Source organism: Hydra vulgaris, chromosome 09 (genome assembly GCF_038396675.1).
Source record: "Hydra vulgaris chromosome 09, alternate assembly HydraT2T_AEP".
Lineage (NCBI taxonomy): Eukaryota > Metazoa > Cnidaria > Hydrozoa > Anthoathecata > Hydridae > Hydra > Hydra vulgaris.
The window spans coordinates 25,315,909-25,329,047 of record NC_088928.1 but is presented as its reverse complement, the minus strand read 5'-3'; positions in this window follow the sequence as shown (position 1 = coordinate 25,329,047).

Genomic DNA, 13,139 nt, shown 5'->3' with positions numbered 1-13,139 from the left:
GTTATGCTATAGCAATGGAACATAACTATAGTAGGCTAACAAACTTCTTTAGATTTTACATGCCTAATAAATTTATAAACAAAAATTATGCAACTTAGACAACAAGCTGCTACACTAGCTGAGGCAGTGTACAAAGTATTCTGACTAATTTTTTTGAGAAAAATATCCGAAATATTTAATTCATTTTTTAAGGAACAATAATAACCAATAAACAAAGTAAAACTTTAAATAATCAAAATATAAACTATTTTTAACACTTTGATGTTTAATGTTTGAACAGATTCATATAAGTTCTTGCCATAATTACAACTTGAAAAAAAAAATAGATTTGTTCAAAGTTACCCCGCTATTCAAAGCAACCCCGGTTTACGGTATGGGATTCGGAATAACAATATCACTAAAATATTTTCAATTACTGAACAGACTTAAAACCGAATTAAAAGAAAAAACAAATTATAAATAGATTAGCAAATGAAACTTTTATTCCGAATATTTAATTTATATTTATAGTATTAGTCTTAGTTTAAAGGGTAGTGAGTACAAAAGGGTAGGGAACATTCAGAAGATTCAAATAAGATATTTTCGACATCGATTAATGAAGGTTGTCCTGATGCAATGTTGTAGTGTTGGTACACCAATGCAACATCTTTAAATAACAAAATTGATGAAGTTAGACAAAATTTCACAGTCTTTGTAAAACTTATAATCCTGATGTTCTTTGTTTTACAGAATCGTGGTATAATTCAAACTCTGACGTTTATATTGAAAATTATCAAATATATAGAAAAGATCGAAAAACCCGTGGAGGTGGAGTATGTATTTATATTTAAGATACTTTAACATCGAATTAGAGAAGCATCAATGAAGGAGACAATGCACCCGAACAAATATGGATAAATGTTAGTTGGCCTTAACGACATAGTCTTTGGTTGCGTTTACAGACCTCCAGACCCACTTAATAAAAATGAGAAAATAAATAACGAAATTATTAAATTAATAAATACGGCCACATTATTAGTTCGGCAAAAGCAGTTCTCAAATTTAATAATAGTCGGGGATTTTAATTACAATTCAATATTGCGGTCTAATGAGAGAGTATCAAACACGAACAAACAAGCAGAAATGAGAGAGTATCAAACACGAACAAACAAGCAGAAATGAGCAAGTATCAAACACGAACAAACAAGCAGAAATGAGAGAGTATCAAATACGAACAAAGAAGCAGAAATGAGAGAGAGTATCAAACACGAACAAACAAGCAGAAATGAGAGAGTATCAAAAACGAACAAACAGAAAATTTTATTAGTTACTTTTTGTACCAGATAATAAAAGAATTTTTCAAAAATTTAATGAAGAATTGGTAAATGATTTAGGTCTATCGATTGTTGACAGTAAAAACTATGTTAAAATTGTCATTCAACTACCACCGTTAGGCAATGAAATCCAAGATCATCACGTAATCAAATGGAACTTTTTAATAAAAGAAAGTTATAACTTAAATGTCGGATTGAAATGTTTCCTATATAAAGCTGGAAATTATGACAAAATAAATAGTGTAGTCAACTTGAGGGTCAACCTGGACAAAATTTGTAAAAAGCAGTGTTTGGTACCGTTAGAACCGCAATTTTATGTACATTTTGCAGGAAAAAGTCCACCAAATAATCTCTTGGGCAAAATTATTTACACTATTTTTTGTTGCAATAACTTTTTGTATAATAACGTCATTTTTTCACACTTTCATTAAAAAAACACTAAATGTCTAAATGGTTTTTCTATTTATTAATATGTCATCAAAAAATTATAAATATATAATATACAATAAGCAATTTTAAAAAAATACAATACATCCCCATCAACACCGGGGAGGCCAGAGGGGTGGGGCTCCCCCCCCCCCCCCCCCCCTCCTCCAAAAAAACTTTTTTTTTTTTTTTTGAAAAAAAAAAATACAAATGCAAAATGATTTTATTCAAACAATGATGCAATGCAAAATGATTTTATTCAAACAAATTGAACCACTTGTCAAATATGTTTCTATCTTCTACTTCATCGACGTTGTCTCCCTGATCGTTGTTATCAAACAAAGACATTGAATTGTGACAATCTATTCCATGACACTGTATGCAAGCACTCATGCACCTAATACCATGCCGTTTACAAGGAAAAGCGTTATTGCAAGATTTCTTTGTTGTAATACTACAGTTACATTGGATAATGCTAAGAATGTGCTCTGGTGCTGCAGCCTGAAGTGAAATAAAATTTTTGAACTTATTTTACATATCGAATAACATATAACAACATAAGTTACTCAATCAATTTTTATTTCTCTTTACCTTATCTGTCATTATTGGGACCAAGATATTGCTTTGATTTCTTTATCCCCACTCAGTTGGTTCAAGTTCAATATTCAACCATTACAAAATCTGCAAGTGCACTCTTAAAGAATGATATCTTATAGCATTTTCTGTTGGTGGAAGTCTTTCTGGTTGAATATCTTTAAAGGATGATGTTGTCATATGCATATACTTGAATTTTCTCATCAATGTAAGGCTTTCTTTTTCGTTGTTTCCACCTAAGGTTTGATTTCAAAAAAATATAAAAATAGTTTTATTTTTAAGTGAATCTTTTTTTATCATAATTAATCTTTTAAATGCTCTTACCATAAGCTTTTATAGCAAATTTTATTCCAGCAGATGAAACTTGTTCTTGTGTTACAAAAGAGTCGTTGAATACCAGACAAACCTTTTTAATTAAAATGCTGTTTTGTTCTACTAGCTTCGTGGCAGCAGTTTTGCCTTGCCCAAAACATGAAGATGTAGTATCACATCCGCCATAAGCATGAATAAATAGTAGATTGCTTCTTACATGAGTTGGCAATAGTGAGATTGTTTCTTGCACACTGATCAATTCCATGTCTTTTTTGATGCCTTTACGAGCTTTATGGCGTATGAAAATATCACTCATTGATGGCTGACACATGTTTAAAAGTAAAACAAGTATGTCTGTACCATCAGCAACAACGGTAGTATGATTTCCTTGGCTTGCATTTTCAAGACTTTTCAAAACTATAGTTTTATCAGCGTCATCTTCACATCTAGTGCAATCATGACCATGTAATATCAAAGCACTTGATAAGGAGCTAATTAAATTAGTTTTGTTGTTTTTGTTTGATAAAAAATCGGCTTGCTTGCAGTTAATTTCCGTTTGATGATGTAGAGCAAGATCTGGAAATTTTACTTTTACTCGTCTTTGGTGCTCATGATCTTTCATCGAAAGTTTGTTGCCATCAAAAACCACAGTTGTATTTTTTCCATATTTTCGGTCAATATAATTGCAATACTGTTGAACTATATCACCAAATGTAGAAGGAATTTTTTTGTTGAAGAATTACTTAGAAGAACTTTACTAAGTAATGCTTTATTGGATTTCCTCATAATACCATCTTTAAAAAGCGATGTTGGTTCAGGTGTTAACTCATACTCAAAGCAACTTGTAATGTCTTCTGATCGTTCAGCTAACATGATAAGTCTTTGAAAGAGAACAGTTGGGTTCGCATAAATTGTTTCATTATTAACTTTAATTCCAGGGTGTAACGTTATAAGACTTTTAGCTTTTTTAGAACGTTTTACAATAGCTTTGTTAACAACAACATTGTCAAGAGCCATTTGAATCTTTAATCCTATCTTTTCGGCATCATCACAGTTTATACCATCACTTTCAGCGGCAGTTAATCCCGTAAAAATGCATCGCAGTTTTGGGTCTCGGCTATTAAATGGGTTATACCGACGAAGTTGTTCTATTATGACTTTGAGATCTTTTTCATCCCTAGTTTGTCGTGCATCACCACACTCTGTGTGTTGCAGACTGGTTGTATAATCTTGGTTGGTGACCATTGTCATAGCTGCATGAACTGATGCACATTCATGCATAGTATTGATCCAAAGATCTCTAGTACTTGTGGCCATACCTCTGCCATGTGTTAGCCCTCCTCTGCTTTTAATCGCTTTCATCATACTTTGTTCTATGACTAAATCAGGCCATAAACCTGCCCAATAACGATTACTTCTTCTGATACAATGATATCCGGTCTTACTGTACTGTATGTATAGTAAAGGGTGATCAAATTTTAAGGATTGCATTTTTTGAAGGTATAAACGTGCGCTCTTAGCATAATTAATGTGTCCTGTTGCTGCAAAAAGATTAGGCATTAGTCTCATAGCTTCTAAATATTCATCCCAGTTACCAGTTCTTTCTGCTCGTATAAACATTTTGATGATGCTAACATAGTAAAGATACTGAATCCAGAGTTTGGCTGTTTTTGACTGTTCTTCTAAATATATTTTTTGTTTAACCAGTTGTTTTTGTACTACTTCAATAATTGAAGATTTGTTGACATCATCTACTTTTATAATTTGGTTAACTAAGTCTTGATAGATTCCTTCTAGAGCAGATTGATCATATGTTGCTTCTAAACTTTCTAGAAGAAGTGCGGCCGTGGCGCAGTGGTTAGAACGCTTGCTTTATATGCAGGAGATCCAGGTTCGAAACGAGCTTTGGGCATATTTTCGCGTCACGGTAAGGAAGGAGGCGTGAACTTCCTGGTTAAATGCACTTCCGTGATGCGCTGTGACAAGACCGTTAGGACTTCTTGGGGCACCTAAAATTAAAAAATTAAAAAAAAAGAAAAAAAAAGAAGTGTAGTCAGGGCCGACTCAACTAAAAAGTGTGCACGAAGTGCTCGTGCTACAGCTTTCCCAGAAATTATATGGCATATTGAGTTCTTTGCATATATTGGTTCTAACAGTCTTTCAAATCCTGAACCTTCCATGATTGTCCCAATTGATCCAAGAAAACTCATTAAAGTATGAAAACCCCCTTAACGAACAACTGTAACAAGATCTTTGGAATTTGCTATTTTAAATGCCTTTATCCATAAAGGTTGGTCAAATGTTACACTTGGTGGAACACCTAAAGCCTTAGCCTTATTTTTTACAAACATCAAAGTAGAATAAATATAGTTTTCGTCTGATGGATTAATATTGATTATAGGGAGCATAAAGATGTCACTTTTTGGTGGATGATTTTCATTTTTTTGATGCTTTTGCATAAAACCATTCCATTGTGGTCTATAAGTGGCTTTAAGTGACGCTTCAATAGCTTTCTCTTTACTTCTAACAACTGAATGCTTGTATCGAGTTACCTCGGACGGACTAATGGAAAATCCTAGTTTGAATAGCTGATTTATTAACCATTTAAACCCAAACATATGATCTGGTTTTACACCTAATCCAAACAGCAATGGTGGTATATATGATCTTGGACTTACAGCTTTTATAACTGCTTGACCTATTGAGGATTGCTTTAGTTTGTCTTTTATCAAAACTCTCATAAAAAGACGAAGAAGAGGAGTTAAGCTATCGTGATAATTTTCAATATTTAAGTTGGAAGGGTACTCTTTGGTATTAAAGTTTTGAGCATTTATTTCTACTTTTATCAGCTTTGCAGCTGTTTTAATAATTCTTTTACATTCACTTATGTTGTCTTGTGCCATTTCTTTTATGGACTTCTGAATTATGAAATTCGCAGTATCTTTAAAACAAATGAGGTTTGGTTTTCCGTCGCTTTTTACGAATACAGTATCATCACAATATCGAAGCTCTAACTTTCTTTTCATTTGTTTCATCGAATAAACTTTGTCATCCGATCCTGCTAGTTTAACCATTTTTGTATGCATATCACACGTTGTCATAGGGGCCATTGCATCTTTAAAATACATGCAAAGTTTATTAAAGTTTTGTGACATTTTACTATCCTCACTACGACCAGGTTTTGAAACAGATGAATTTGATCTAAGAAAATTTAATCAGAGAAACAAACAAAAAATAAGTTATATTATAATTTATTATATTATACCAAGTTCAAACTTGTTGAAACATATGGATAAAATTACGTTTTCAATTGCAAATTGAAAACAAATTCATGTTTTATACATTGGTTATGCTAAAACTTTTGATATTGTTCAACATGAAGGGTATTACTAAAATTATCTGCTTATGGTATAAAACTGAGTTTATTAAATTGGGTCAGATCTTTCTTATCAAGTAGAAGTCAAAGAGTAATATATGGTGTTAATTCATTATGGCTAGAGGTCTTAATTTGTGTCCCACAAAGATCCGTTCTTAATCCGCTATTGTTTAATCTTTACATAAATGCACAGCGGACAGAATTTTTTTCTCCGTGGCCAAAAGTCCCAAAAAATGTATCCGTTTAATTACTAGAGATGAAGGCAAGCTTGCTAGAACCATTCATAATGGCTTTGAAATTGTCAAATTTTCGCAAATTTTTCAATCAAAAAAGCTATTCTTATTTTAATTAAACATATTAACTTAGTGCTTTTAAAAAGTATATGTTTTAGTTATATATGTGCATTTAATTTATTCATAATGTCTTTGAATTGCTGGTATTTTAAAGGCGTTTTTCTAAATGTACTCGTCTTCCTTTTTCTAAATGTCACTCGAAGATTATTTTAGTTTCTGATTTTTGCATTTACTAAACGGCAGTTATTGTTCAAAAAAAAAAAACAAACTGCTGCGACAATGTATTCTTTATGATAAATTTTTTAGTTCAAAATTAACGACTTTTTTTGCTTTTATAAAAAGACCGATTCAAAGTTATGATATTAGTTTAAGGAATATAGGTTGTTTTTTTTTTTAAGTTTTATTAAACACAACCATTATTTTTTTAAATAATTTTTTTTTAATTATTTTATTGTTTTTAAAAGGAAAAAAAAAGAAAATCATTTTACTATAAATCCCTTTTTATTTTAATTTTGTTATTTAGGTGCCCTAAAAAGACCTCACGGTATTGTCACAGAGCACCGCGGAACCATTTAAAATAAGAAGTCCACGCTTTCTTTTCTTACCGTGACGCAAAAGTATGTCCAGAGTTCGTTTTGAATCTGGATCTCCTGCTTCTAAGGCAAGCGCACTAACCACTGCGTCACAGCTGCTTTAAAGTCTAATCATAAAAATTAAATAATTAACTATTCGGTTCAAACCAAATGCCGCTCTCTTGAAATTGGAATTAATGATATTTAGGAAGTATAAAGGTTATTTAATACTATTAAAATCAGCTGCGACTAACTATAATTTAGACTTAAAATCGATTTTGAAATTTCAAGATTTTAGACTAGTTTAATTCTTACTTTACAATGTATTATGACGTGAAAAATTTATTTGTTTTTTGAAGTTTATATGATATTGAAGACTAATTAACTAAAAATTGCAGCGATTTGATTGCAATTATGTTCCGAAAATAATAAAATTATTCGAATAAATTTGCACTAAATTATAGATATTTATATTTTTTCTTGAAGAAGCATTATTAAAACTCTTATCTTATAAATAATCAAGTTATCTTATAAAAATCTTTAATAACATAACTCGACGCGAAGTATTTGAAAAAACTAAAGACACAATTTCATCTTACGTCAAGACAAATCGTAGATGAACGCCGCACAGTGGAGTATTTCAAAGTAATAGTCGATCAAAAGTCGATTACAAAAATGTTGTAAAAGTATACTATTAACTATATATCATGAAAGATTTATAAAGGCTACATCACTAAACAACGCTTTTAGTGTTGCCCACTCCCCCTTCTAGGTATAAAAAAAGTTTAAACTTCGCGTGAGCTCATTGTATTTGTTTTTTACGCTTCCTGTCAAACACAACTTTTAAAAGTATTAAGCTTGTATGCTGTAAAACCTTTAATAAATCACGATGAACGTTGGAGAAGAAGGTATGTACATAAAAAATAAACGTATAGTTTCTTCATTTTACTTAACAAAGTGAGATTTTTAAAAATATATATTCGAGACTAAAATTGTTAGATTTTTTTTTTTGTAAATACTATATTCAAAATTGTTTTCGTATATGAATTAAACCGAATTTAGCAAAGATTTTTTATGTAACTTAAACATTAGTTATTCTAGTTAGCATTTTTGAAATAAAATGTTCCACATAAATGTTCCATTTTTTTAAATTTAGTTTTGATTAAATAATACGACAAAAACGTTGTCTTTTGAATCAAAACTTATTTCATTTTTTTTTCAGAATCCCAACCAATGGTGAAAGAGATGACTAGAAAAGAACTCTACGATGTTATGAAACAATGCCCAAAGAAAAAAATTGTTGACAAATTTGTGTTTTTAGAAGAAGGTCATGTTTACTTAAATTAGCAGAGATAAAATAAATGAACAGCGAACTTTACAAAAACATCAAGAAATATTTGACAAAAATTAAATAAAAATAAATACTATAGGAAAATAATTTAGGGAAAATTATGAGTTTATCATTGGGTAACAATGATTGCAAGTGTGGCATTGGCTATTGCAAAAGTTTAGTTAAATTAGTTTTGACATTAAAAAGATTCAACAGCCTAAAACATTTTGTTAACAATGTTTACATTGTTAGTAAAACAATTCATACAGGTATTCTGTATAAAAATGGCCTCAATTGAGCAGTTGAAAAGAATTAATGTTTTTATAATCAAACTTTTTTGCATTTAAAAATGCAAAAAAGTTTGCTATTAAAAAGAACTTTTAAAGGACAGATAATAGCAGTCTCACAGCGAGCACTGTATGGCAAATATATCATCATAATCTAACAACGCATGCCTTCACATGTTAAGAATAGTCTATAAGACATCAGCAAGTGGTGGCGCCATCTTCAACACTTTGCTTTGTCTACATTTAGTCATTAAAGTTTCAAATGTGGTTACTAAACTCAAAATCATCCACATGCAATTTTAAATTAATGAAAAAGTATGAACACAAGTTTCAGATGATATCAAAGATGATAGAGCAATAAATAGCAGTCTTTAGAAAGTTGGCTACCTAAATTTTATATTTCATAATTTTACAAAAAAAAAATTTTTTTAGTTATAGAAAACTAACTAAAAGATTACTAGTACCCAAACCTATACATTATCAAATTATACAGCTGTTAGAACTACGGAGGTTAAAGTAGCTGCTAGAAATATCCGTAAAGTACAGAAAAGTTAAAATATTTATACAGAAAAGCATAAATATTTTATGCAATTACATTTAGAGTTTGAAATAAATTAAATGTAAGATGACAAGTTTAAATACAAACTAAACCGTATATACCAAAATATTAATAGAATCCCCACGATTAGAGATTTGCAATAAAAACTACTGCATTTTAATGTAAAAAGACTCATTTCTTATTAAATCTAATCAAAATTTAATAAACAAGTACCGTAGGGAAAAAACTGTTTGAGAAAATTATGATTTTTTTATTTATTGAGAAGAAGATAATGAAACTGTTTTATTTTGCTTTACTGATAATCAAGCATTAAAAGAGATATTAAATTTATCGTGTTACTGTTTATATGAAAACGATGGTTGTCATTGGAATGGTTTTTGTCATGAGTTGGAAGAACACTTAAAGACATGTTCATTTATTGAAACCTTAGAATGTCCTTACAAAGTAATAAGTTGCAAAGTAATTGGTTCAAAAAAAACAATATCAAACCATAAAGTCCAAGAACTAGTTTACCATTCTGCTTTGCTATCTGTTTTCTTTAAACTAGAAAATGAAAGTTTAATAATGTTAAAAAGTAAATTTTCAGATTTAAAGGAATATGAGTACTTGTTTTCTTATAAAGACAACAATGATTTTAATGTGGATAAACTTAGTTCAGAAATCGTTACTTAAAACAAAAAGAGAAATAGTTTAAAGAAATTTCAAAGTTTTGTTGATGATATTGATAGAATTGAACAGCAAATTAAATATTTAGTGAGTTTTTTTAATAAAAAAAGTTTTACAGAAAATCTTCATGATGCAGAAAATAGAGTAGCAAAAGCAGAGATAGAAAACGAATTGATTAAAACCAGATTAAACGATAATAGATATAAAATTTTGCTAATTAATTCAGTAACGAATGATGGGTCTTGTTTATGGAAAATTGATAACTTTTCAAATAAATTGGAAGACGCTTTAGCTGGACGAACTATAGAACTTTTCTCTCCTCCATTAATGACTGATCCTTCAGGCTACAGGTTTTGCGCTATAGTTATGTTGGCAGGAGATTTGAGGTTCAATAAATACAGTCAAAACTTTATATCCGTATATATTTCTATTCTACCTAGTCCTTTCGATGAAGTGTTGACATTTCCATTTCCATACAAAATTGGTATTTCTCTTGTTAGTGTTATAAAAGGCAAGCGAAACCATACAAAAAGACTAAAACCTGATGAAAATATAGCATTTCAAAAGCCTTACCAGCCAATGAATCAACCAGTTGGCTTTTGTAAGTTTTGCAGTCATGATAATCTATATTCAGGTGGTTACATAAAAGATGATGCTATTTTTATAAAGTTCAATGTTATGAAATAACCACAATACCAGTTGTTGTTGTAGCAAATATATTCTAGCTCATATGTTAGCTCAAACAACAATTGGTATTGTTGTTACTTCTTAATGTTAACTTGCTTTAATAGCATAACTTGGTTTTATTTGAAGTTTTGCAATGACTGACATTGGATTTTTTGCTTTAAACAAGGTATTGTTTATTTTTAGTTGATATTTCTGTTTTTTATTTTTTTTAATCTTTATTTTCAAACAAGTTTTTTTTTAATCTTAAATAATATATATTTTTTATACTTTTTTTTTGTAAAGTAGAAACTTTATCAAAATAACATGTTTTATAAGTGAGAACAAAATTATAAAAATATAAAATAAATTCATGTAATAAATATAGTTTAATGGTTGTACAAAGTAGGAGTCTGGAGCTGTGGGTGCCAGAGGTTTTGTAAGATATTATTGCTATATTGTTAGTCTAAATTGTTAAAAACATTGTAAGATTTTTGGTTTCTTTTAACTTAAACTTTTAATATAATTTCTTATTTTCGTCGACTAGAACCTAAATATGGTTCTCCATTTATTTATAAGTTTATTTAGAAAGAACTATAGATCAAAATTTGTTTTTGTTTTGAGACATTTGACATATATTAAGTTAGATTTTTAGAACTTTTTGGAGTACCCTAATAACCTGGGAAGCATAATTATATTTAAGCAAACAAAATCTATTGTGCACAATATTTTTGCACACTAGGCATTCTAGAGAGAGGGGGGGGGGCAGATAAGCAAATGCAACTAATTATGGATGGAAATTGTATTCCTGGGCAATGTCCAGAAAGCAATCATTGCTAGTCTGGAACATGCTTAAGGCTTATCTTAAACTTGCTGTAAATTTGCTGTTGATCTAAAACTGAACTAGTCATTATACAGAAATACCTTGAATCTATTCTTTTTCCACTATTGAAATCTATCCTTTGTCCACTATTTGAATCTATTCTTGTTCAATATTGAAATCTATATTTTGTCCACTATTAAAATCTATTTTGTAAAATGTATTAACTCTAAAACTCTAAAACTGGATTTAAAGATAATACTTAACAAATAAAGCACAGATAACTGCTATATAGGTTAAGTCTGATGATGATGATGATGATGATGATGATTATGATGATGATGATGATGATGATGATGATGATGATCACCATCATCATTAAGCTATCTTCAATAAATTGAAGAAATAAATTGATCTTCTTTGTCATATCTATTCAAGTCACAAATTTTACAATCACTGAAAAACTGTGAGATTCATGACTTAAAGTTTGGCTTAAAAATACTATAGCTGCTCTCTTGCTTAAATCATTGCTTAAAAAAAAAATTTCATCAATGCTATAGGTGATATAATATTTTATTGTTCATAAAGTACTCTATCGTCTTTCCATTTTGTTCTGTGTGATAATAGTTGCTTGTAAGCATCAAGCCTATCTATGACAATACTTTTTAACAATGAATAGAACAAAATTTTGTGACCATTTTGTCTAAAATTGTTGTTTTTAAACGTTTTGTATTTAGTTTATTTGTTACTCACATAATTTATTTGAATAACATTTAATTACTTCTCGGTTTTCATAGAATAAAGTTTACATCACAATATCTTTTCTGTAATGGCTTTATATAAAATAATTTGTTATGCAACTTTAAATTGGTAATGTCATCTAAAAAATTATAAAAGAAAAATCAAAATTGTTAAGATTGGGTATTGATGTAGAATTACAAATGCCTAATTTTTTAAAAATTTCTGAAAGTTTAAACAAATGTTAAAAAATTTCTAATAATGTACTAAATTGTTCTAATAATGATAAGTTATATTTGTTATGTCATGAGATAACATGTCATGTCATACAGCATGACAACAAAAACAATGTAACATTTTAAATGTTACCTACTTTTTTTTATGGAATTGCAAATTAACAAACACATTAACCATTTATTGCATTCTGGGCATGAAAAGTCTATTTTTCAAAAGGAATGTTAATAATTTTGAATTCTCACTGTTGCCGTTTTGTTTATCAAGTTTTGTGTTTCTAAGGTAAAGAGTTTGGAGATTAGTTACAGTAATAAAAAGATACTAATCCAACTTTTCAAAGGCATTTACATATTTTTCGGAGTATAAGATCAGCTTTTTTCGGTTGCAGTATATGTATGGTTTATCGTAATAAATGACATGTTAGATATATTTAAAAAGGTTTTTTATAACCACTTTTATAATATGGTAAAAGTAATATAAGAATAGCAGAATGACACATGAGTTATATATAGAAATGATGTGGTTGTTAACAAAGAATGACACATGAGTTTTATTTAGAAATGATGTGAAACAAAGAATGCGGTGTAGCTATAAAAATCTTGGATGTTTTATTTGGATTTTATTTGCAACATTTGCAATCAAACATATTATCTAGAAAGAATGTCTAAAAAAAATGTTTTTTTCTGAAAATGGGAGTTTTCAATATCTTTAATAAGTTTAACAATTATGTCACAGTTTATATCATGGTAGTGTTGTTTCTATGAAATCCATTTTTACATAAATAGTTACATAACCAAAGCCCCATTCAAAACTGTTTTCTGTATTTATTTCCATTCTTTTAAATACTTGGAACTTAATCAGTCATCCTGAAAAAAGTTGTGTCATTTTAATCAGAATGCATAAACAAACAAACAACACTAAAAAATCAAATTTTTTGGCTTTGTTTTTTTGTTTCT